The sequence below is a fragment of the Heterocephalus glaber genome, unplaced genomic scaffold (genome assembly GCF_053883595.1).
Source record: "Heterocephalus glaber isolate CG9 unplaced genomic scaffold, H.glaber_assembly_v1.0 deba00001689, whole genome shotgun sequence".
In the NCBI taxonomy this organism is placed as follows: domain Eukaryota; kingdom Metazoa; phylum Chordata; class Mammalia; order Rodentia; family Bathyergidae; genus Heterocephalus; species Heterocephalus glaber.
Window position 1 is genome coordinate 2,047,787 of NW_028258414.1, and position 23,605 is coordinate 2,071,391.

Here is a 23,605-nt window from a genome sequence, read left to right on the forward strand (position 1 = left end):
ACTCTTCACTAACCCTAACCCTAACATTTTACCTTTTTAACATTTCTTTCTGTCATGAATGTGTGTGACGAAGCACAGGAGGTTACATTAGAGATGTTGCAGGCGTCTTGAAATATCATTTCCTCTCCTAGGCAAAACCATGGCAGTTAGTAGGATTGCCACAGGATGCGGTGTGGGCGCCCGGGAGGCAGCGCTGAGAGAGTGTCATGGGCGGGAGGTTTATTGGGGTGCAGCTGGAGAGCCACACTTGTGAAGCATGGGCAGAGGGAGGAGTCCAGCCATAGCGCAGCCCTGCAGCCTCAGCTGACCCCACGGCAGGCTCCAGGCCTGAAGTGCTGCCCCACATTGGGCCTCATACCCTGACTGAGATCTGGGAGGTGACCGTGAAGGCCCCCTTCGGGCCAGTCCCACATCCCAGGCAGCACGGCCCTCCTGGAGGGGGAGCTATTTGCAGATACATGGACAGATGTGATGGATACGGTCCCTGGACTGAAGGATGCCAGCCTCCCCCACCATGGCACCTACTCCTTCTCTGGCATATTCACAAGGCAGACGGGACCCAACCGCTGTGTTCGGCGAGGAGAGGCATGACCAGCGGGACTTCAGGAGAGAACTAAGGAATGGCCAATTCACCGAGTGGATGACCATCCCCAGACTGATGGACTCGGCTGTGGGCGGGGGACAGCACCCCTCTCCCTGGGAAGGACTAGGACTCTGGTGGCATCGGACAGGCAGTCCTGGTTCCCGCTGTGGAGCCATGGGAGCCTCCTGCGGCTCTGGGCCTCTGCTACTCCCTAAAAGTTGCTGGCTATCGTCACCTCCTGCCGCTTCCTAACCAAAGGCTCTGCTGGCTCTTTTCTTTCTTTCCTAGCCAAACAGACAGCTGCCAAGCAGCACAAATCGGAGCCCCGGCGTGTGAGGCCCACCCTGGCTATTCCCTGCCCGCTGCCGGGGCGAGCTCGTCAACAGCCGGGGAACGCTTTCCATGGAGGACAGTCTCTCCGAGAAGGGTGAACGCCCACGGCTCTCCCTGGGTGCCCTCACTGTCCCAACCACAGAAGGACTGGCCTCAGCTTCTTCAACCTACAAGCTCACAAATAGCGGGAAACTGAAGGCTCCACATGCCGAGCACTGCGCTGAAGAGTTCACAAGATTCCTGTTTAATTTGGGGCATTCTTAAAAGGCCACGTCTGCCTGACTTCCTGTTTTATCCCCAGCGTCTAACCCAGCATGCGTATATATGCAGATCCGTTAGAACTGACCAATGAATGAATGGAGAGCATGTTTTTAGAATACTTGGCACATAGTTGACATTTGATAACTAGAAGTTTTTCCATTGCTTTTGGGTTTTGCTTTTTTGTTCTGTCTGGTTTTTGCTTTCTTTTTTTTTTTTTTTTTTTTTTTTGGTACCGGGGATCGAACTTGGGTCCTTGCACTTGTGTGGCAGGCTGCGGAACCACTGAGCTAAATCCCCGGTCTGTTTTTTGCTTTTTAAAAAAAAATTTCTAACTTGGCCCTAATGTGACAGGACATCTGGGCACAGTAAAGACTGCAAGGACCCCATTCATGCCACTCCACGTATGAGGAAGTTGAGGTTCAGATTCGATCGTGTTGTTAAATGATTTGGCAGAGGTGGCATCATGTCATGCCTGGGTGGCCATGCCTGGAGCTGTGCCTCCCATACCAGAAAAGGTAAGGGAAATGGATGTCCCTGTTCATGCACAAACAGGTCCACACTCAGAGGCCAAAGGTCCACAGGAGGCCATCCAGGGATCAGCAAGCCCAGGACATCTTGGAATAAGGCACAGGGCATCAGGTAGAATAGGAAAGGACACCAGCTCTTCATCCCACACGTGGTCATGAACTGTATGACATCAGGGCCAACAGACCCCATGTACCACAGTGGTCCTGCAGGCTATGAAGGAGCCACGATAGCCCTCTCACCTGGGGACATCACGACACAACTGGCTGTTCCCCTGTCTACGGAGAGGCTACCCTGCAAGCCATGTGAGAACACCACACACACCACAGTGCAGGGCGCCGCTTCCGTGAGGACGATAAACAAACAACTATGTTACTGGCTTCTATATTTCCTATGCCACTCTTTTATTGTTATTTTATACTCCCTCTACTTGAAAAAAGTTTACTGAGAAACAATCTGCCAGGCTGCTTTACCTCCGATTTAGTGTGCCTCTTGATTGTGCCGTTTTCTCACAGGCTTGACTTAATCTCACGTTTGGCTTGTCCTGGCCCCAGGAGTCATTGGAACACTGTGTAGTAGCTGTGTGGTAGGCTGCACAGTGCAGGCCCATGCAAGAGCATGCTGTGACATCAGCGCACTGACAGAACTCACCAACGGTGCATTTCTTAGAACGCAGCCCAGTCATCCTAGTCATTAAGCATTGTGTTCTCCTCTGCTGCTACTCTAACTGAGGGGCATCCCTCAGTCCTCTCTCCCATTCCTGCTCAGTCTCCAGGCTCCACCTGCATCTTCACTAAAGGCTCTCCGGATGCAACAGGACCAAGAGCCATAAGCATCACAGGCCAAGAGTTGGTCCCAGGCAGGTTCTCTTGGGAGAGCTAGAGGTCGAGGCAGCAAGATGCACCCAACCAGATAACCAGGGCTCTGCTTCGGGCTGCATACTTAAGGGTTGGACTGGAGCTAACAGGCAACTGATGACATGTAATAAGAGACTTTTCAAAGTTCAGGTCACTTAACCTAGTAATTTCACTTCCAGAAATGCACTTTCAAAGGTATTAATCTAGGATTAGAGAAGAGTCTATGAATAGGATTGCAGCACAGTGCTGTTTACCTGTAAGGGGAATAACGGGAACAACTTCAATGACTATAATAGAGGATTGCGCAAGTCATTTTGCTACAAACACACACTGCAACGCTCTGTGGCTGTCAGAGCCAGTTATTGATGTCATGAGGAAATGACCAAGACATTAAGTTTTCTGCAATAGTCACTTGTGCCAGATGTAGTGGCACACTCCTATAATCCCAGCCTCAGGATGCTGAGGCAGGAGGATTGCTATGAGTTTGAGGCCAGCCTGGGCTACATGGTGAGTTCAAGGCTAGCCTGAACTACATAGCAAAACCCTGTCTCAAAAAACCAGTAGACATTTGTGTCCTTTTGAATTTAACAAAACTGTTTGCTCCTGGTATTTGGTTTATTTTGTTTTTTAAGAGAGAAAAGACTACCCAAGTCAGGAGCAGGGATACACATGGAAACTGGACTGGTCCTTTGAGATGTGAACATTTGGGAAGGAAGAACAAGGCCAGGCTAGCTGGGTCTGCCCATCTGTTTGAAAAAAACCACTGGGACCAAAGGCTTTAAGGAGACTTCTCTAGATCCAAGTCTTTCAAGGAAGCAGATGAAGTCTTCAAGTGGTCCTGCCCCATCTTAAAGTGGCCTGGTTATGGTTTCAGAGCCTTAGCAGATGTGTGCACCCTGGGATTAGGGACCCAACATGGCTGAGCTTCAGCTCTCCCAGTACAAGATGGCAGAGGGGAGTAAAATCCTGGCCTCTGTCCTCCAAGCACATCATCTACAGTTTTCATCAGGCATAGACACTTTTCATCCATTATTTCTTCAAATGTTTTTTCTTTGCACTCCTTTCTGTGTACTCTCCAACACATATACATGAGTCTCTGAACACTGCCACACCGTTCTTTTTTTTTTTGGTACCAGGGATCAATCCCCGGCCCACACTGCTCTCTTGTACTGTTATTTTCTGCCTTTTTTTCTCTATATATTTCATTTCGGATCGCTTATGTTGTTATCCCTTCAGGTCCACTGATCTTTTTTTCTGCAATGTCTGACCTGTTCTTAATCCCACCCAGTGTATTGTTCATCTACGTTGTTGTTTTTGCAGTTGATTCTTTAACTCAGATTTTTAAATAGTATCTTCCACATTTCTTCTTAGCATGCTTACCCTTTTCTTTACCTTCCTCAATATATGGAAGACATTTATGAGAACTCTCGCTTGCTAATTTTATCATCTTTATCATTTCTAGCATGATTTTGACTGATTGATCTGTCTCATTGTAGGTTGTGTTTGCTTTCTTTGCATACCTGGTAATTTTTTATTGGATACCAGATTCTGTGAATTTTACCTTTCTGGTACTGGATATTCTTGCATTACTTTGACATTCTTTAGCTTTGTTCTGGGTTGTAGCTAAATTACTCCAGAATGTTTAGATCCTTTTGAGGTTGGCTTTGAAACTTGGTTAGGTGGAATCAGACCAAGCTTTGGTCTAGGGCTAATTATCCCACTCCTCCAGCGATTCCTTTTGAGTCGTCTGGCCTGCTCCCTGTTTACAAGCTGTCTTCACTCTGGTAGGTGGGAACATGAACTCTTTCCAGCCCCAGGTGAGGACTGTTCCACCTGCTCAATTCCGGTGGCTTTTGTTTTGGCCTCGGGTAGTTCTCTCCCCTACACACCCTATTCTCTTCTCAGCTGAAGACTTTAGGGGACAGCTCCTTTAGGGGGCAGTTCTGCCTACCGTGTCCTGCCCAAATCCCAACAGGGAGAGGCCGGTTGCCTTGGGATGGATGCAGTGTAAGTTGGTAGGACTGAGACCAGCTCATCCTTTAAAGCCCAGCTCACGTTAGCAAGCAAGAAAGGGCAAGGACATGCTGTGAACAGATGACAATCACAGCCCTGGGGCTGCAGGTGTGAGGGGTGGGAAGTAGGGACATTTTCACAGCCCACAAAAAAAGAGGTCCGTGCTCCAGAAACCATTAAATGCGTTCTTTTCCTTAGGAGAAGTTCTCCTGCTATCTGTCCTGCTCGGTGAATGAGATGAGGCCTCAAGTCATGAACGCCAGGTCCTCTTGACCACTATTCCTCTTTCACCTCACTTCTGGGCAGTTTCTAAAGCCCACTGGTTTGGCCTCCAAAATGCCTCCCAGTTCCCTGCCCTTCCTCCAGGTCTAATTCAGGCCCCAGGCCCTCTTGCAAAGGCACTATTAGACATTGCGGAAGTCGTATTGTCCCTCTGGGTTGGAATTTGTCCCTTTCTAGAAAAAGGGAATTGATTAATTGACTAATGGTCCCCCCTAATGCTCTCCTTTTGTTTTATAGTCCAGGTTTTGGTGATATTTTAGGCTGCATATGTACAGATCACTTTTATTCCATACCAATAAAGCTTGATTCTGATGCAGCTCTATCCAGAGAAGGTACAGGTTAGAAGTTATAAATGTGCCCTGAGCACAATAGCTGTTCTACAGTATTTGCTGAATAAACAGGTCTAAGAGTTGAAAGCAAAACAAAAACCACAAATAAACAACGCAGCCCCAGCCAAACTAGTTATATTTTACAGAATGAGATTCAGTCTGTGGTAGGCAGAAGGATAACTCATCTCAATGATGTTCTTATCCTGATGCCCCGAACCCACAAGCATGTTATGGTACACAGCAATCGTCGAAGAAGCCTTGACGACACAATTAAAGGTCTAGAGTAGAGGAAGTTACCCTGGGTTACCTGAATGAGCCCAGTGTAATCACCAAGGTCTACATAAGAGAGGCCAGAGAGGGTCGGGGATTTAGCTCCGTGGTTCTGCTACCCGCCTCGAAAGTACAAGGTCCTGAGTTCGATCTCCGGTATAAAAAAAAAAGAGAGAGAGAGAGAAACTGGACAGTTAGAGAAAGAAGCTAGAAGATACTAAGCACTGGCTTTGAAGAAGGATGAAGAGGCCCTGAGCTAAGGGCTGTGGACAGCCTCTTAGGGCTGAGCCAGGCAGGAAAAAGTCCGTCTTGGTCTCCAGAAAGCACACGGGCCTGCTAACACCTCAGTGTCAGGATTTCTGACTTCTAGAAGGGTAAGAAAATAATGCCTGTTCCAGGTCATTAAGCTGGGATTACTTGTTACAGCAGCAGTAGGAGACGAATACTCACTCCTTGCTTTCCCATTAACTTCTTTTTTTTCCCCCCCTGTACCTGGGATTGAACTCAAGACCTTGCACTTGCTAGGCAGCTGTGGCTCCCATTAACTTCTTATGTTTACCAGGCAAAGCATTTGACTTTTCTGGATGTCCATTTTACTTTCCACCAAATAGCATTAGAAATATCTCTCCTGTGTGAGGAAAGGGTAAAATGAAACAGCACATAATGCCAGTTGAAAGAACAGAAAATACTTCTCATAATCCCACCACTACCACTACTTCTACTTTTTCCAGTCCTTTGACTGCTGTACAAACGTCTTCTAAACTTGGCTTCATTGCACAATCCTGTGAAGTGGAGACCATTATGCACCTTGAGTACATGGGACACCGAGGCTCGGGGCCACAGGGCCAGCGAGTGGGGGAGCTGGAGTGCAGTTGATGACAGGCAGGGGCTGTGCTCCCCTTGTGACTGGCAGTTAGGAACCTTATGGAAGTGGGGCTGTCATGGTGATGATGACCACTGCGCTGCTGTGTTGTCATTCCATGATTGTGTTCCTTTCCAATAACCACATCTGGGAGCCTCATGCATCCTATTCCAGCCTGTCACCAGCTTGTCACAGAAGTGATTGAAGTGCTACTAATGCAGCATTACCACTTCCTGGCTGAGGGAAGTTGGCTGGGGAGATGTTTGTTTATCTGGGAGCAAATGGCTCTGGGGTTTGGAAACGAGAGGCCCCTCCTACCACACCCCAGAGAATTGCAGCTTCTTGAGGAGAGTTCTGGGCCCTCGGCCTTTAGTGAGTGGAGCTAGAAGATGAGTGCTGCTGCCTGGGGGTCTCTCCGGATTTCTCAGTTGCACAAGAGTCAACTAAGGGGGCTTCTGTTAGGGGCTACTTATCTAAAATGAGGCACTTGCTAATTGTAGTCAGTTCTCCAAATCTTGCTCCCCTTCCTTCATTTGCCTGCTTCCTCTTGCTTTTCCACTTCCTCGCCTTGGATTTCTGATGCTTCCTGCATTGTCCCGAGGCCTGTTTGTTTTTCAGGGGCAGGTTTGGCTAATAAGAGTGAGGGCCAAGGGGCCAGCTCTGAGTGAGCTTCGCTTCGGGAGCGCAGAGGAGCGCTTGGCTTTGAAGCTTGTTGAGAATATCTAGATAAATGACATTTGTTCTAGTATTTTTCCCTCATTCCTGATCATCAAAGAGCTCAGAAAGGTTTGAGCTGGTGCGGAGTTTCTTCTAGTTTGTCCTTGGGAGCAAGTGTCTGGAACAGGGTTGATCTAAAAATGTTTTCTGAGTGAAGCCTCCTCGTTAATGGAGCAGACTGCAAATTCCCATTAAGGGAGTGTCAGCTTTCAAAACAGCTTCTTGGCAGAAAGGGATGGGGGATTTTAGAGAAAACTGAATCTGTTAAGCTCCTATTAAATGAACTCCTTGATTCCAGGCTGTGCTGCGTGGGACCTGAGATCCACGGGCCATGAATAATTTACTTCCTTGGGGGCAGAAAGTCTCTGGGATGGAAGATTCATCTGTTTGGAGGAGCTGTTTGCTTTTGGGGTTTCCTCTTTGTCTCCTTTCCTGTGTTATTTTATTGGGTTGGTGCTCTGTGTTTTGGTTAATCTAATGGAATTGAGAGACACAGCTGTGGTGCTGGGGTCTGGAGGATAAGGAACAACCCTTGCTGGAGCAGATCACCTTGTCGTGGTCACTTCCTTGCACTGGCTGTTTTCATCAACTTTACAGGCAAGAAACACAAAGGAAATGACACCAACTTACAGCATAATCAAGTTGCATAAAACCAGTAATAAAAGGAAATCTTAAAAGAAGCCAGAGTAATAGCCACACCTCATCCAAAGGAACAAAGATAAGAATTTGTTGGGACATACGTTGTGTCCAGTTGTTTGTGTGATAAACAGAAGCAGTGTTACTCCATCTTGACCGGAAGCAGGAGTCCTCGCAACGGTTTTGAATACTAGAATTTGGGGTGACTTGCTTAAAAGGATTAAATCCCCCAGTTTGATCTCTTTGAGACTTGCATCAAAGTTGGTAGATGGCTGTAAACACTGCCTATGTTGTTAATGATGATAAGAAGATGGCAGATGCTGGCTCCACAGTGGCTAGTACTAAGTCTCCTCCAACAACTGCTGAGGACTATTTACTGCCACACCTTATTCCCTCGCTTATTCCCCGAGTTTGAATAAATACTGCACATTTCTTCCGCCCCTGCCATGCACAGCATCAAGCTCTGGCTTCCTGCAGGGTTGTGGTTGTGTGCCTCTCAACACAAGGACAGCACACAAACTCGACAACGCTGTTAGACTACCACTGTTACAACCTAGCATGACACCGCCAGGCCCAGAGCCCTGAGTGTCTCATGTGACCAAACCCAAGATTCAGCACTTAAAAAAAAACTTTTTCTTTTCTGGAGCAAAAATTCAAAAGAGAATTTCTGGGCCAAAAGTTGCAATGTCAGGAACTGCAGCCTCAGAATCTCAGGGATGTCTGAAGGTGCTCCCACAGTTCCAGGGAACACCCCATGTCTGACACTTTCCCACACCAACAGGACCACGAGGCCACGACACTGGAGACGGCAGCAAACTGCTGCAAGTGTCCTCCCCCTCCCTGAATTAGACACAAAAGCACCCAGAGAAGCTCAATCTGCCATCACCATCAAATACAATCATGCCGTGCAAGTATTTCTAAGAGCTTCTTCTGACGCTGTCCCACCATCCTGACAAGCATGTGAGGACAGAGGCAGCGACACAGGAGGAAAAGCTCCCGCGGAGGACGGGTGACTTGACTGAAGTAGGAGGCGGTGGCAGACTGGCCCTGGACCCAGGGCTTCTGATTCCATTCTGTGCCGCTTCTCCTCTCCCTGTGTGAGAAAAGAAGACAACTTCCGGGAGCCAACCCGACACCAGGGTCCCTCAACAGCAGCAAGGCTGACATGTATGTCCCCTCCTTGAGACAGAAGCAAGGATGGGAACTGCTCCGTGCATTGTGCACCCCAGGCCTCTACCCACTGGATGCCGCTTGCACCCCCATTCCCCCAGGTTTGACAACTAGACACTTCTCTAGAGAGTCTCGGCCACCAAATGTCCCCAGGTGTAGGAGGAGGGGGCACAAACTCCCCGTTTGGTTGGGAACCAGGCTCTAAGGATGGAGGCAGCTCTACGCAAGAGGAAACAAATCAGAAGAGGAGCTTGAGCTCGTGAGAGTGAGTCCAGGGCCCTGGGACTCGGCAGCGAGAAACACAACTGCACAGCTTGGGGCTCGCTCCTCAGCCCCTCTGAACTCAACACTCTGAGTCCTCTCCGCCTCCTCGGTCTCAGCCTCCATCCAAACTACTTCCAGGAGGCTATTCTAGAAGGCAGCTCGGAGTCAGCAGTGTGGCGAGAGGCAGAGCGCATGGCTCCACACTCAGCATTCAGGCTCTGTCACACAACACTGGATGAAACCCACAGGAGACCAAGGAGAGGAACCAGATACAGCAGAGTGTCTTCTATGTGGTCCACTTACAGGACGCTTAGGAACCAGCACACCGGGTCGACGGTGGCAGAAGGCAGAGGGCCATGTCTCGGGTGGAACAGCCTGGAACAGGAACGAGGGCCCCCAGGGCACTGACATGCTCTTGGCTGATGGTGGTGCATTTAGGGTTTGCGCCCTCATCTGTGAATCATACTCTGTGTAAACAGAGGCTTCACCCCCTTAAGAAACAAAGTTCACTCTGCAACCAAATAGCCTCAGTGTGAGTCCAATCCCTGGGGGTGACCCTCGTGGCCCCACAGCAGGTTTATTTTGTTTGCAGTGCTAGGGATTGAACACAGGACCTTTGATTGAGCTACAGCCCCAGCCCTTTTAAAAATTATTATTATTATTATTATTATTATTATTATTATTATTTTGAGACAGAGTTTTGTTAAGTGGCTAAGTTGCCCAGGCTGGGCTTGTACTTGGAACCCTCCTACCTCAGCCTCCCAGAGTGGTAGGATTATGGACATGCACCACACAGCCACCTTCTCAGAATGTTTTGTGTAAGGTAATGAACTGTGTGGGCAGACAGGAGGTTTTGAGTCTGCACAAGCTTTGTTATAGTGGAAGAAGCCACACCAGTGACCAGCTAGACAAATGAAATATGGAGGAGCGAGGGACCCCTCCGCAGCCCCCTCCAGCTCACCTGCGCTTCACAAAGCATGGAGCACACAGGTGACATGCACCATGACTTCGAGTGGCCACCCCAGCCATGGGCACCTGCACATCGGCCATCACTGTCCCCGCAGCTTCCTCACAGCCCCTCTGAGGGCTTGCTTAGGAGCCACCTCGTCTGCAGAGCTCCCCACCAGTGGACAGAACATGGACAGCGATTTTGGTTTGCTGGCAACTGGAGTGCCATGCTGTGACCCCTGAGTTGCTCTGGGCAGGGCAGCACTCGTCCTCCACATGCAGCTCTTCACACTTTCAGGCCTTGAGCAAGAAACGCTGAGGTGACGCGGCGCCCACAGGGATAAACACCTTTCTCTTTACCTCTCCTTCAGCTGCTTCTCGGCTGACCCACCGCACTTTCTTTGCTGCCGTTTGCCCCATGCTATCTGTTACTCTTCTCTTTGGAAGAGGCTGATCAGAAGCGTTCAAACGCGGGAGTGTGGAGAAAGTGTGTTAGATGGGGCGTCAGAAACCTGGGCTCCAGAGCCACCATCCAGAGGCGAGACTGCAATTGATGTGCAATCGACTTCTCCACACTTCCGTCTTGGGAGCTTGTTTGTTTGCTTGCTTGCTTGTTTTAAAGGGCAAGGAAGAGGGAGGAGGAGGAGGAAGAGAAGGAGAAAGAGAAGGAGAGGAAGAGGAACAGGAGAGAAGGGGGAGGAAAAGGAGGAGGAGGAGGAAGAAAAGAAAGGAAACTGGTTTGGGGCCTGGAGTCCTTCGAGAAGGGAACAAAACAAGGACAACTCAGGATTCCAAAGAATGGCCGCAACTTTGTGGTCTGGAGGGTCTCTCTTTCAGCTTGTTCCGAGAGGGCAGACAGAGGCAGGGCTGACTAAATAGAGCCCCAATAGCTCAGGAGCACAGGGAGGGGTTGTGGGAGGCCCGGGATTTAGCTCAGTGGCCCCACCGCCTGCCTTGCAAGAGCAAGGTCCTGAGTTTGATCCCCGGTACCAAAAATAATAATAATGATGAAATAAAGAAGTGACACAGTTTGGCCTTCCCTGCCTCTCTTCTCCCATTCCTCCCATGTCTGGCTGGCCTTGACAAGTCTTTCCCTAAGAAGGGCAGAAAAGCACAATTACCCTGTTAAGTCAGTCCACCCAATAGCCCGCCTCTGGGCAGGCCTTGTGCTAGCCCGGGCGTCGGTGGGGAAGCATAAGACGCAAACAGCTAGAGCACGGCAGTGAAGCCAGCAAGGAGCCTTCGGCCTCCAGGTCTGCACAGGTCCCCTGGAGCAGGGGCCACGGACCAGCCCTCAGGAGAGCTCCCCACACACTCTGGTCCCTCAGGCTAGGGGTGGAGGTGCAGGAAGGCAGAGAGGCTCCCGGCAGAGGGCCTGTGAGAGCGCAGGGCCTGAGGACAGGAGGGGAAGGGGTAGGCGTGGGAGGCCGGCGGCGATCAGCCATCAGCGGGAAGCTGCACACGCACGCGTTCGCGGCACAGTGAGCTGCAGTTGCCTGCAGGAGGAGGGGAAGGAAGAGGAAGGAGTGGGAGATGACTCAGGCTGCCTGGGAGAGGGAGGATCCGTGAGCAGAATGAGGAAGTCAGCCAAGGCCGGTGGAGGTAGGAGGTGGAAAGACTCAGGCACAACCAGCTGCGCAGGTTACATAAGAGGTCGGGGCAGGGCTGCCGATCATGACGGAGCCTGGAGTCCGTGCTGCCAGTGAAGATGCCTGTGACTCTCTCCTCCCCTCCTGTCTCTCCTGGCAGTGAGATTGTGATCAGCGAAGGGGGAGGGATGAAGGACAGTGACCAGAAGACAGTGTCGCAGCAGGACAGGCAGGGTGGTGTTGGCTTCTCCATCCATACCCGACACCCCCGCCTCATCCACCGGTCTGCACAAGACCGGCTGGACTGTTTCCTCTGTGCCCTGGGCCCCACTGTCCCCAGAGCCCCAAGGGTACACACCCAGGATCTTGGTCTTTCCTCCTTCTGTGTACCTCACCTAAGCCTGTCCTATGCTAACCGCTGCCTCAGGTGCCCCGCCCCAGCTTCCAGGGAGCGGGGTGAGCCATCTCCACCCAGCAGCAGAGAACCAGCGACAATGCAGGCAAAACAAGGCCGTGCTGAAAACAGACCTTGGAGGCTCCCTCCTGGCCAGATGCTCTGTCTCCCGGGTAGATGTCGCTTAGGGATGCGCTCCCTGGGGTGTTTTCAAGTGGAGACACAGGAGCCTTGGTCCAGCCTCCCTGGGCCATGGCACAGGCTGGCCTCCAGGCTCACGGCAGCTCTGGCTGCCCAGTCCTGGCGGGCAGCACACCGTGGTGGCAGCCCCAGCTCTGCAACCCCAGGGCTGCTCATGCCATCCTAGGCCCTGCTCAGCCGCTTCTCTTCTGATACAGTCCCGCTCCTCCTGCCCCCACTGGCCTCTCGATGCTGCTTCTCCCTCCCAAGACCTTGGGCTCTGCCACTGCCCACCCCCAGCTTCACTGCAGAGCCCGAGTCATTGCTGCTCACATCTGGGCACCTGGGTAGGAGCTGCCTGTGTTCCAGACTTCCCCACTTCCTCCTGAGTTCCATGTCCTCCGAAGAGCCTGGCGCATCTTAGCTGCCAGAGTGCCCATGACACTTTCCAGCACTCATCACTTTTGACACATCTACTGCATGCTGACTCCCACCACTCCATGAGCACCAGTCCAGCTGGGCAGGCTGCGAGGAAAGTATCATTTCCCAAAGGCCTCTGCAAAGCTCCAGGGCACAGGGAGGGTGTCTCACAGGCTGGGACCCAGGAGCACCTGCTGCCTGTCCCTCTGCTCACCCCTCCCAGCGCTTCGCCAAGAGCATGGGCACCTCCAGGCTCCAGCACAGCCTTCCTGCCTGCTTCTGAGCCCCAAGCCAGCTGCTTTCTCTGGAATTCTGTGCTCCCTGGCTCCCCGTGACTGCTGGCACTCTGCCACCTCCTGAGCTGTTTCTGCCAGAGAGGCAGCTGTCCCCGTGGGAAGTCCCTGGAGGCACCACCTTCCCCCTCTGGGCCCGTAGTCAGACAGGGAGAGGGCAGCTCCCAGAATTCTCTGGGCCCCAGAAGGGCTTCAGGGCAGGGGACAGCACCCAGACAAATGGATGTCATTCAGCAAAGTGGAAGCAGGAAGCAACAAGCTGAGGCTTTTTCTTATTAAAATTATTTATAAGGGGTAAATACATGGCTCATAAACTAAAAGAATACAAAACAGAATAGATGTGCCAAGCCTTATCCCCTTACCATATGTCTCCTCCATCCCACTGCCTCCCTCGCCCATAAGGGGTAAAAACTTGTATTAATTTCTTCAGTGTCTTTCCAGTGTTTCTTGAATTTATTTACTTATCCTCCCCACAACTTCTACAGAAGGTGTCATATTCTGGGCAGCATTCTGCACCTGACTCTTGTCTACAGTTTAGGGCTCTTTTTATCAGTCTGGAGTGCTTCCTCCATCTGCTGCACCATATTCTTCTGAGGGATGCACCCCAGTTGCATTGTCTGACTCTCAATGGACACTGGGGTGTTTCCAGTGTGGCCAGTGTTAATTTCACTTCATGTATGTATGGAGCCACCAGGTGAATACCCAGGTGGTGAACGCTGGGTGAAGAGTGCATGCAGGGTTAACTATGGCTCCTGCCACCTCCCTCTCCATCCAAGTTGTTCCCTTGGAATAACTACCACCTTCATTATTCATCTTTTGGCTTTACTTCTGGTGTTTTTCTTTTTGTTTTGTGCAGAAGTTTCTTGCCTGCCTTGATAATCTTTCATATCTTCTGAACTTTGAGTCTTGAGGGTTTTGCTGAAATGGTTACAATAGGAATGTGCCCATTTTTCTTCTAGTGTTTCTGTGGTTTATATTGTTTCATTTAAAAATCTGATCCATTTGGAATTCTTCCCAGTATGTAGTGTGAGGTATGGAACCAAACTGTATCTTCCTGTCTTTTCCTAGATCTCTTAATAATATTTTTTACGTCCATCTATACCATACTCCACTGATTTGAAATAATATTTCTATCAAATGTTGAATTAAAATAGATGTGCTTCGGTATTCAGGATCTCCATTCTGCTTCTTTGGGGGTCATCCATGCACAGTGTGGATAGTTTGAATCATTTATTCTCCCCCCACCCCCATAGTTCTTTTTTATTATCTGTCTCACAGATTCTGGGGCCCTCAGTGCCTGTCATTAAGGTTCTGTCCTTGCTCACTGACATTGTTTTATTCTTCTCTCTCCTACAAGGAGGTCAACTTCTACCTGTAGACTTCCAGCCAGAGAAAGCGACAGACACAGCTTGCTCCCAAAACAAGCAGAGATGCAAAGCCTGCTGGGAGACCTCTACGGGGCCTGTGTATGCACCTCGGGAGGCTGGTGTGTTGCACAAAGGCCACATGGGAGACTTGTGTCTTCTCAAAGCTTGGAGATCACCCTGCAGATTCCCAACATTGGTCTTCTGATCTTACAGCGGTCTGCTGAAAGGAAATGATCCCATATTCCCCGGACGTGAGAGCTGCCCCATCTCTTGTTCTACCTCCCATTGTCTGATACTGGCGGGGTGGGAAGGACTCTTCAGGGAGGAAGGTGTTGCAATAGCAGCATCAATCACCACTTTCGCCGCCTCCAATACCACCATGTTCGTTGAGCACCTGCTAAACACCGGGGATTGTGGAAGGCACTTTATACACTTTTCTCATTCCCAGTCCTTTGAGGAAGCTGTCTGTAAACTTGCCCACACACACAGCTTACTAGTGGCAAAGCCAACCTTTGAATCCTAGCTCAGTTCCAAAGCTCATATTCTTAACCACTAGATGAGTTATTCACAGAGCAAGCTGACACCTGGCCCGATGCAGATTCCCAGGCCTCCCTACACAGATCAGCTGCTGTGGGCGCAGTGCCCAGGAGAGGTATGCATCTAAGCACAGACACACACAAGAGCCTCTACCTGCAAGTGTAGATTCAGTAGCACGGAAAGGGGCTGGGGAGTGAAGTACAACATCCACTCAGTAGTGGTATAAGGGCAAAAAGCTCACTGGGTGTTTTGGAATCGGACTTTTATTCCCTGTTAGCAGAGAGGGTTGACCTATGGGATAGTTTGGCTCCTGGAGTTTCCACAGTGGACAGAGCAACCCCTGACTACAGCACCCCACCTAGCAGAGGCAGGGACTCAGCACAGTAAACCTCAGGTCTTCCCTACAAGGTCCCAGAGGAACCAGGGAGAAGAGGAGGAGAGAAGGTCGAAGTCCTCACCCCAAAGGGCCTCCTTTTCCTGGCCCAAAGGCCCGGTGCCAAGCCACAGCTCCAAGGCAATGTGGCAGCCCAGGAGGGGCCCTGGCTCACAGTAACGTGCCAAGACCTTAGTGGATAAGCACCAACAAGCATCTGGAAGGAATTTCAGATTATGAGGGAAGATATTTTAGGCAAGTTTTTAAAGAAAAGGGAAATAGCATATTGAATGCTAAGTGCTTAACTGGACATTTCACCAATTCTCATCCAGTTCCCACAACAACTCTTTGGGATGGGTCTTCGTATTTCCAATTTAGGTGAAAAAATTGAGGCCCAAGGCTGGGTGTGGTGGTGCATGCCTATAATCTCAGCACTGGGGAGACTGAGACAGGAGGATCACCATGAGTTCAAGGCCAACATGAACTACAGAGTGAGACACGAAAGAAAGGAAGAAAGGAAGAAAGAAAGAAAGAAAGAAAGAAAGAAAGAAAGAAAGAAAGAAAGAGAGAGAGAGAAAGAGAGAGAAAGAAAGAAAAAATTAAGACTCAGAGCAAGTTAAGTGAGTTTCCCAAGGTAACAAAGCTAATAAGTGCTGAGCAATCCAACACCAACCCAACTGGCTCCAAAGCCAGTGCCCTTCCCACCTCTGACCTGCTTCTGCCGTTGTCCCCCAAGGTGATGGCAATATGGAAGCCACTGAGGTACATGTTCTCAGACTGAGGGGACAGGCACCATCAGCTGGTCCTCTAGGCCCTTGCCATGAAGGCAGGAGGATGTGGACTTAGGGGGAAACAGACCACATGCTCAGAAAAGCTGCACAGTCTCAGAAATGAGACAGAGGAAGAGGAAGAGAGCCAGCTCGAGGGCCCAGGGTACAGGTTCTGTCTGTGACTCAAGCCCTGAGTCCCAAAGGGGACCCTGTGGGCCACACATGGGCTCATCCACTCCCACATCATAGTCCTTCCTTCCCATCGGGACCAACCTCTGACTGGTGAGTGCTCTCATGTTCTCCAGCCAACACAACACAGTGCTGAGCTTGGAACAATTGCCTACTCACTTCCTCCATGGTAAGACCGTGAGCTTCTTGAAACATCACAATGTGGAACACAATCCTCGCTTGTACAAGAGGAGTGTTGTGTCTGGGGGTGTGAACCATACAGCTGCTTCCCTGGAATGGGCAGCCAACCAGCACTGTAAACTCAGTACCAGTAAGAAATTAAAAGGATGAAGTTTAAAAGGGAAGGCGCTTTATTTGTACGGAAGCAAAAGCAAAAGACAGAAATCTTCCCACGTGAAATGAGTGCAGGGTTCCGGGTATATCTACCAGTGGGGCCTCCAGCTTCCCTCTACCAGGTGATAAAGACCCTCCCTCCCTCCCAGGTCAATACCCGGAACTTGTCAAAACCTGATTGGCTCTCTGGACTGTCATAGATGGATCCCAGGCCACAGGACCCTAACCTGGGTGCCACTGCCTAGGTGCACATTCCTTGCGTTTTCTCCCTGCCCACGTGTCCCAGTCAGGCCCTTCCCTCTGGGATTTATAGGGTTAGGAGAACCCTTACGTACAAGGCCAAGTGAGTGATTGAGTCAGGGGATGCGTGTGTATGTCGTGCAGTAATATGATTCTAGAGTGAGAATATATTCTTTATATACTAAAGATAGATAGGTAACCCCCCCTTGCATTTTACTGGAGGTGGGGAGGGTTGGCTGTTGAGGTTGTGCACCTGGCTACCTCCTTGCTCCATGCTCTGTTGATCCGCTCTCCCTCTTTGCCTTATTAACTGCTCCCTCCAGTAAAGTTTTAACTTTAGTCAGAATTTGCCAGAAACGCTAATGAGGCTCTTACTCCATTCTTTCTCTGCCTATAGACCCCTTTCCCCTACAGGAGCTCAGTAAGTGGTTGGTAGAATAAAAGAATGCAGCAGACCCTTCATCTCTAAGAGCCACCCAATAACGAGTCCTCTCAGCCCGGCCTCTAGGCTGGGAAACCCCGGGGGCTTGAGGATGGGTCAGGCCCCCACCCCAGAGGGCGCTTCCGGTGTTCCAACTCGCTATCCCACCCACCGCTTCCTTTCGCCTTAAAGAATAACCTGTGGGCTCTTTGGCAAAGTTAAAGCTTAACCCTTGCCTCCGGCTGCAAGCACTTATCTTCCAAAGCACGAGACCAGGTGCAAGGTCAGTGGAGAGGACATCCCACGGACCAGAACATCTTTACTTCCTGAACGTCAAAGATGGGAGAGTTTTAGGACTTGTGCATCGCAGAACCAAAGGGATCTTGCAAGCTTCTCCTAACTTCTTGGTTTTGCAGAAACAGAAACTGAGGTACAGCTAGTGTGTGGGGGCTGAGCGGGGAGAGCCAGGGCTGGACCCTATTCAGGCTGACTCAAGGAGCAAGGGCGATCTTGGGGTGGGTGATTCAAACCCTTCATTGTCCAAATGAGGAAAGTGAGACCTAGAAAGTGAAATGACTTGGGCCAGGGATTTAGCTCAGTGGTTCCAGCCACCTGCCTTGCAAGTACAAGGTCCTGAGTTCGATCCCGGTACCAAAAAAGAAAGTGAAATGACTTGCTGAAGGGCAACCCTGAGGTCTTAATAAAAACCTGGGGCCTCAAAGACCACACTGTCTCTGACAGCAGACGCAGCAGCTGCAGGAAAGAACTTGATTGGAGCTTGCCTTGTACGAAAAGGCATCTGCCTGGCCTCTCGAAATGACCATGTGAGCTACGTAACGTTGTCACACTTTGTACCTTGTACACTCAGGACTGATTTCAGTGACTTCGAGGTTCCTATGCCAATGCAGGGTGCTGGAGTCACCCAGAGGCCAAGGAAGTTGATGCGTCCATCCCAACAGGTGACCCAGCTTCCAGGACTGCAATGCTGCTACCTAGGACTTGGGGGGCCAGGGTTCAACCCCATCCCAGGCTGTTTAACCTCCCTCGGGCCACGGTCCTCCCTGTGCAAAAGACGCAGTGTTAGCACTGACCTCCCAGCGTGGGAGCGGGAGTGGCATGTCTGTGCCACTGGTTCAGCCCAACGCCTGGTGGCATGTAGTGAGTGGACGGGGATTATTAGCCCTCGGCAGGCAGTGGAGTTGGAGTTAGGACTACATCTGAGCCAGACTGGCTGAGCTTGAGGCCCAGCTCACCTGCTTCCGGGGTGCTCATGTCCTCTGGGAGACCCAGTTTCCTTTGGGGACAGCAGCTACCTCCTGGGGGTATTGTGGGATTGGACAAGGACCATATGCCGAGCAACTAGAAAAGTGAAGGAGACCACACACACAACCCTTGTTTTCAGCTGAACCCGGCCTCCCCAGTTGCAACCCTGATCACCACCCTTAATGAGGACCCTTAAGGTCTGCATGGGGTCCCTGGGCTGGACATGAGTGTGGCTGACAGCCCGTGGGGAACTTATCTAGAAGACGGTTTTAATTCCTGGTCAGCAAACTGATCACCATTTAACCAAGTAATCCGATAGCAGGTGGCTCATCCCAGTGGAAGCAATTCTCTAACAGGAAAAGCTCTCATTGTGAATTCAATGCAGCTTTGTTTATAAAGGTGAAAAACTGGAAACATAGTGCTTGCACCATGACAGGGAAGTGAATACATAAATCACAAACATTCCCTCTGTGGAATATTACTCAGCCTTTAAAAATGATGAGCAGGAACATCGTAGGAACTTGGAGAATGTTTATTATGTCACATGAAATGAAAAAAAAAGCAGGAACAGTTATAACTGCACAGTTATGTGAAAAATATATTTGTCTTTGGATACAGAATAGGAACACAGAAAAATAAAAAGTCAATCCATCGGGACAATGAGCTTGTGAGTAATATATATTTGTTTAAATTTTGTTTTCTGCTCTTACTTCTGCTTTTGGGCAATACATACATTTTTAAAAGAAAAATGAAAAAATCCTGACGCTTGTGCCAGAAACAGTTTAGCTGAGGGTGACTTTCACCTGTGGAAAGGCACCTGGCATCAAGCAGGTACTCAGGAAGAGCTGACGGAGAGAACGAATGAGCAGATGGGCGATAAGCATGGATGCCTGCCTCACAGGGCACCAAAGACCCGAGCAGGTGCAAACCAAGAACACATCTGCACACAGCTCACCGTTGTGTGGCCACCAGGAGTGGACCGGACCGGACCGGAGCAGAACCAGGCTAGGAGAAGTCCCCAGGACCTCCTCCAGGGAGGTGCAGGGGACCAGGAGGCTGGCTGGGGGCAGAGGCCCTGGGTTCTGGTCGCATCTGTCCATAGCTGGCTGGGTGAGAGAGTTCTCGCCTTTGCATATCAGGGCCCTACCCCATCTTTGCATAGCGCAAGCATTTACTGGGACATTTTTTGAGTTTACTTTCCCACCCCCACAATTCCTTAGTTTAAAGGTATTTTCAGGACTGAAAAGCAGAAGCCATTTGAATCCAACATATTTTCCTATCTTTGGTGAACACCTAAATGCATCCACACAATTATCCCAGACACACAGGGGAGTGAGAAGAGCAGATACTCAACTTCCTGGGTGGGAGGGCCAGGCCCTCAGGGTGCTGAGTAGCAGGAGCCCAGGCAGCTTCTACGTGGCCTCAGGGAGGGGAGTCTGCTGCCCCTAGGGCTTCCCTTCGAGCCGCTGTTCGAGGCAGGGAAGAGGAGAATCTTAGAGCCTGGCCTGCCGGAAGCAAGGGTCAGCACAGAGGGACATTGGCACAAGGTTAGGACAAATTCACTGACAGAGACCTCTGTAGGTTGGTGCAAAGAAAATAAGGAAATGTGTTACCTGAAACCTTAGTGTTATGAGCTAAGATCTCACACAGTGGTGAGCTTGGTTTTTGCTGTTGTTTAGATTTTGGGGTTTGTGTGTGTGCATGTACATGTGTGTGTGCTGTTTTTGTTTTTGTTTGGAGGCAAGGTCTCATTAATACAGTCCATGCTGACCTTGAACTCAAGATCCTCCTGCCTCAGCTGGCCAATAGATCCCAGCTGTAAGTGCTGGGATTGCAGATCTGCGCCACTGTGCCGGGATATGAGTTTGTGTTTAATGAGTGCTCTCTCTCCGAAACAATAGTAATCATTTAATTAAATCAAATAGCCAATTCTTAGCCTTTGCCAATTTCCATGATGTAAATATTCCCACATAGCAAATTCCAAACTACCAGCCTTCAGTACAGAGCACGGGGAGTCGGGAAGAGGTGCACACAGTGGCCCCCAGAGCCAATTCGAGCCAGGCGAGCACACCAGAGGCTCATGGGAGCTGTCTGTCCAGAAAGTTCTTCAAGGTCTTTCTCCACAACAGATTCCAGCATGCTCGCCTGGGGCGAATTAATCACAGAGCTGTTCGCTCTGTCATGCATGGTCAGCTGATCAGTAGCCGCTGACTGTGCCTACCCCTGAAGAGCACCCCACCTCAGGAACAAGCCAACCCCTCCGTCAACGAGTAAATAGCAACATTCCCAATTAAACTCCTTCCTTCCCTTCATAAAGTGGTCTTGTGACCGAAACCAGACCATGTATCTATCATCCCTAAGGCTACTGAGGAGAAATCTATCAATCTTCCCTTTGAGTTGTTTTAAAATACTATATTTTAACCTGTAACACACAGTCATCCTCTAAGGTAGGTGCTACTGTTGGCGTCATTTTAGAGGTGAGGCACAGAGAGGCTAAGTTACAAGCCCAAGGGGGCCCAGCCTAAGTCATGGAGCTGGGAGTGAGCCAGACAACTTGGCTGCTGCAGAGCGAGCCTCCTGATCTCCCCACACAGGCCACACAGGGTCCCCTCACACAGGGGATCAGATTCAAGGGAGCTGAAGTCTTTTCTTTCTTCAGCTGCATGTACCAAGCCCAAGCAATGCCAAGGCCAAAGCAGTGCCCACTCCGCCAGCTGATGCGTGAACTCCGTGTTTAAGTCTGGTCGGGAATCTCTCTGCCCCCACCCGCTCCCACATGGCAATTGTGAAGGTCAAGGCTGAGGCAAGCAGGTGAGGGAAAAGACCGATGAAACCCCAAGTCAGGAGCTAGTTGGTCATTTCACATCCAAATGAAATTCTGAACCAAAACCACAATTGAACTAATCCACCAGCTCAAAAAGCATTTGGAAACCTGATTTCAAGCTGAAACCCTCTATACCACCCACAGACAAAGGGCCTGTGGTTGTCCCACCCACCCCCTGTACCCCGTCTGACTGGTCCCATGCCCATACACAACCATCTGGTGGGTGAGAATCCTGAAGTTTGCTCCAGGAGGGAAGAAGGAAATCTTGTCTGAGGATGAAGCTGGCAGACAACAGTCCTGCCTGCCAGGCGCTTGAGGTCTGCGATCCTGGAGCCTTTAGCGGTTATTATCTTGATTGCCTTATTTGTTTCAGGGTATTTCCCTCAGGTAAGGAGGCACCCCGGAAGCTTTCCCTCTGTGACTCAGGATCCATTTCCTCTTTGCCAACTGTAAAAAATGGCGCAGAGGGATGAGACCACCTGAGCAGATTAGTGAAAGCCAAGAGGAACAGACTTTATTCATCGGGCAGAGGTGGACAGACAGCAAGCAAGAGGCCGCCAGCCCCACATGAAGAAGGCAGGAAGCTTTAGAGAGGGCATTGAAAGAGAGGCCTGGCACGTCTATCACGTATAGGGGTCAGAGCAAATATTTGTGGTCGGGGTCCATGCAGCGATCAAAGCAGGTGTGTGAATATTTTCAGGTGACTTGGCATTGAAAAAATGCTGTAGTGTTTAGTTGTTATCTCTATGTTGGAACATCCCACCCTGGGTTCTGTGTCCAAGATAGCACAGCTTTTGTTGGGCAGAGACAGCACCTGCATTGGCTGCCTATTTTGTTGTGGGTTTTCTTATATATATATATCTTGTCAAACTGTAGCTTGGAATTAAAGAACATATTCATTAACCATTTCATACCAGGGGCCTCGCCTGTCAGCAACAGCCTTTATGAGGCGAGTAGTATTAGCCTCAGAGCTACACATGGAAGTAGAGTCCCTCATATGGCAGGGTGGGCTCTGGGACTTCTGATCTCTGCACAGTAGAAAGGTACTGGCCTAGATGTCAGGAGAGACGAGTTCTCCTGATTCTGCAGTTGTTAACTCGATGCATGGTTTGCAGGAGACATTAGAAATGCTATAGTGGTACCTATATGGTCAAATTAAGAAACTGAGGCAGAGAAATATTTTTTTCAAGGTAATAAATAGGACTTGGGGTTCCTCAAATGGTGCAAGTGGGAGAAGCATTCCTCATTACATCCTTGGGCAGAATCTGCCCATGGCCAAAGTTCAGCAACAGCTAGGAGCCAAATCCACAAAGATTCAGCAGTGACTAAATTCTTACACAAATTAATTTCCTTTCTTCCGTAGTCCAAGAAGTTCTGAAGTCAACACGACCCACATGCAAACAACAGGCAGGACCACAGCTGCCAGGGACAGAGCGGTAGCTACGTTTGTCTCATACTATTGTCCCATCCTGAGGAGAGGCACAGCTTGGGGGGTTTTCAGGAAAACTGTGCAATTATGTATGTATGTATGTATGTATTTATTTATTTATTTATTTTTGTACCTGGGATCGAACTCATGACCTTGCGCCTGCCAGGCAGGCGCTGGAACCACTGAGCTAAATCCCCGGCCCGAACTGTGCAATTATGGTCTTCCAAAGGACCCCCTGCAGGGCCTGGGGATATTTTCAGCAGCTTGTGTTTACAAAACTAAAATACATGCACACAGGAGCAAACTCCATCACGGACACGAAGCTGCTTCACAAACAACTCTATGCAAGGCATATTAACACCTGAGGCTCATGTGTCATCATGTGTGTCCTCAGTATCAGCCAAGACACAGCAAGGGTCTGACAAGAATTCAGCTGAGCAGTGTCCAGTGCGCCCTGGGAGACAGAAGATGGACTCCTTACTTCTCTCCCAGGCCAGGTGGCCCAGCTCAGTTGCCTGAAGCCACCTTCCTGATGAAGTCCTCACCCAAAAGAAAGTGAAATAATTTATTCTTGTATAAAATAGTGGGAACGCTCAAACCCGGGGGCTGGCTTTGGAATAGCAAAATCACTTGCTGCAAGGAAACTTACATTATTAGAAATTTAACAGCTGGGTCCAGCTTCTCCTCCTGACTAATTCCAAGAGTGGTTTCGCTGCCTCTGAAAGTTGCTGTTGCACAGAATATTATCCCAAGCCTTCACTTGAAGGCTGATTCACTTGAAGGATTTGGCCTCTGTCATATCTTAGGTAAAATTCTCTCTCTCAAAACAGAATTATTCTCAATTTTTTTTTTTTGGTACCGGGGATTGAACTCAGGTCCTTGCGCTTGCGCAGCAGGCGGCGAAACCACTAAACTAAATCCCCAGCCCTCTCA

The 23,605-nt window shown here is 49.9% G+C and overlaps 1 protein-coding gene across 1 annotated transcript in view; it reads left to right on the top strand.

Moving 5' to 3' along the window:
• Lipc (lipase C, hepatic type) overlaps window positions 1-23,605 on the top strand; it is a 125,977-nt gene that overhangs the window by 75,257 nt on the left and 27,115 nt on the right. The window lies entirely within an intron of this gene.